At 48.4% G+C, this 2982-nt stretch overlaps 1 pseudogene; it reads right to left on the reverse strand.

Annotated features, from left to right (window-relative positions):
• Nucleotides 1–583: 583 nt before the first annotated feature.
• LOC114623130 lies at nt 584–2084 on the reverse strand (annotated as a pseudogene).
• Nucleotides 2085–2982: the final 898 nt, after the last annotated feature.

The following is a 2982-nucleotide window of genomic DNA, read 5'->3' on the forward strand; positions in this document are numbered from 1 at the left end:
TTTGGGTTGGAAAGAATTCACCACTCATGGTCTTGCACTAGGATAGGGTTACTATGATCTCTGTTGGCATAAAACCGACGATCTGGAGTCTGAGACATGTACTGACTGTGCTATCTCGCTAGCACATAGTTACTTATTTAATGTGAGTGTTCCTATGTATGTGTATAGGTGCCCATGCATATATGTGTGTATGTGTGGAGGTTAAAGGACAATATCTGGCGTTACCTTAGAAAAGCCATTCGCTTTCTTTGAGACAGGGTTTTTCATAGGCTTAAAGTTTACTAATTAGATTAGAATGGCTGGCCAGGGAACTCCAAGGAGCCTCTGTCTCTGCCTCTCCAGCACTGGGATTACAAGAACATATCATGTTTGACATTGTCACGAGGGTTTGGGGGATACAGCTCCGGCTCAAACGCTTTACTGACTGGGCCAATTCAGCCATGATTTTAAACATGATTGGGAGATTGTAAATTTGGAGGTTTAGATGTCATCTAATTTGTTTAGTTCACCCTCCAAAATTCTGGTTTTTTTTGTTTTGTTTTTTGTTTTTTTTTTGTTTGTTTGTTTTTGTTTTTTTGGTTGGTTGGTTACAGCACTTTATTGACAGGCAGGGCTCCAACATCTGCACAGCTACAACTGAATCTCACGGAAGGCCCGTTTCTCCACCAGCTTCACTTTGTATTTGCGCTTGAACTTGGCTCATTCCCAGGGCTCAATCATATTTCTCTTCTGGAAGCTCTTGAACCTGTCTCGGAGAACGTTACCTTCCGGCTTCAGTGTCCTGAGTGAGCCAGACAGCTCAGAGCTGAGTTGCACATCAATGTCAGGGGCCTGGTACTTGAGCCGTCCCAGCCTTCGAGGATTGTCAGCCTCTACCAGTTGCCGTATGCGCCGCTGCTCCCTCCGGCGTGCCAGTTCTGCCAACCTCCGGGCCACCTGGTCCTTGATCCCACGGAGCCTGAAGAGTTCTTGGTGCTGAAGCCGAGCTACCCTCAGTGCAGCCTGCTGCAGCCACAGTTTGCGAGCAGCCTTCTCCCGCCGCCGCCGCTGCTCTGTCTTCTTCTCCATCCTCTTCTCAGGACCAGCAGCACTGGTGGGTGAGGTCTCGGTGGCCCCATCATCAGCATCTGGCTGCCCAGCACAGCCTGGCTCATCCTCACCCTCACCGTCAGACTCCTCCAGCAGGCCCTCACACATCTCCCGGAACACGGACTCCTGGGTGGCGGCTTGCTCTGAGGTGGGCAGGGCCAGCTGTCTTGCCAGCTTTTCTGCCTCTTTCTCACGCTGCAGCTCCACCTCATGAGCCTCTCGAAGCAGGGCCTGGTGTCTTCAAAGGTTGGGTTGTAGGAGGCTCTCGCAGGAATCACCTCTACTGTAGGCAGCTGGGAAGGCTTGATGTGAAGGCGTGGTGGTCGCCTCACACCTTTCTTCTTGGTCTGCTCCAGAAAGAATGTATCCTGACCAATCAAAGGCTTGTCCAGAGGGTTGTTTGGGTTCCAGAGGTCATAGAAGGACCGCTCAATGATATCCTGGGGCCCAGGTTTGGCCTTTGGTGCAGGAGGGCTAAGAAGCCGGGCCTGGGCCTTGCGCACATCCCTGGACAGCTCACCCTGCTTTGCCAGTTTCTCCCATAGCTCCTCCTTTCGCCTGAGCTTCTTGGCATTGGGGATCTGGTGTGCAAGGATGTCTTTGGGAACGGGGATCTTAGAATGATTCTCAAGGGCAAGGTCAACCCGTAGGGGTTTCTGAAGACGCTGTGACTTCTTCTGGATCCAGGTCCTCTTCTTGCTTGGTTCTTTTCTCTTGAATCCAGTGTCCACGAAGAAGAGCTTTTCGTTTGGGGCCTCTACCAACAAGTCACCGGTCATGCGCTCTTGTAGCCATACGTCTTCCAGGAACTGGTCTACCTCTATCCTCAGGGGCTCCTCAGTGAGCCTCCTCCAGCCGCGCTTCTTGTTTTTGGGACCCTGCCGCCGCTGCCTCTGAGAGGGATCCACTGAGGTGGGTCGCAGCCCCAGGAAGCCAGAGTTCGCCTGGCTTTTCGAGCCGCTCTTCTCAACGCTCCTGCTACTACCCGCAGCCATCTTCTTAAAGCCAAAATTCTTTACATAACCTTCACCATATGACTCCGTGAAACTGATAAAAGATCAACAGATTTGCTCCAAATTATTCAGTGCCACACCCTACATGTGGCTACTCTTTCTTCACTGGTCAGAGCAAAAGCAGGTAGAGTTTGGTTTCATGATAAACAAGGGGCTACAGGGAGGGAGTAGGAGAGTATAGTCTTGAACAAGCCATGGTAATGGGCTGAAGGTTAGTTGATAACAGTAATGTCATAAAACAAATATCTTTCATTGGAAGGAGCCCGTAGCCTTGTCCCAAAATTACCTAATTTATCTTTACCATCATCCCAACAAGTTAGACAAATACCACTCATCATTACTTAATAGTGAGTCAAGGGGGTGAGTGACATGGTGACACTGGGCAGCAAATAAAGGAATAAAACCTATTGTCTCCTCCAAATATTATCTCCTTAGTGTTTACTGGATTGTGGACAAGGCAAGATATAGTGAAGAACAATAAGAAAAAAAATGATGAATGGGTGCTTAGGTAAAATAAAGATCAAATTAGGTCTGGTGATCCACAATGATTTATAGTACAAGATACTGAGGGTTGGTTATTTTTAAAATATTTTAAAAGTTGTGTGTGTGTATGTGTCACATGTGGGTGTGTATCCATAGGGGCCAGAAGAGGACATTGGATCCTTAGGATCTGGAATTCTAGGTGGTTGTTAGCAGCCCAATGTGGGGTGCTGGGAGCAGAACCTGGCTTCCCTGAAAGAGCAGCAAGTGCTCCTAACCACTTAGCATCTCTGCAGCCTTTAGACCGGGTTATTTGATCATTTGCATAATTGGATAATTGGCTCCATAGAAGACTTTCTATGGAATAAACCCACATTTGCTCCTAGAATATCTGAATATC

The sequence above is a fragment of the Grammomys surdaster genome, unplaced genomic scaffold (assembly GCF_004785775.1).
Source record: "Grammomys surdaster isolate TR1022 unplaced genomic scaffold, NIH_TR_1.0 194, whole genome shotgun sequence".
Taxonomy (NCBI): domain Eukaryota; kingdom Metazoa; phylum Chordata; class Mammalia; order Rodentia; family Muridae; genus Grammomys; species Grammomys surdaster.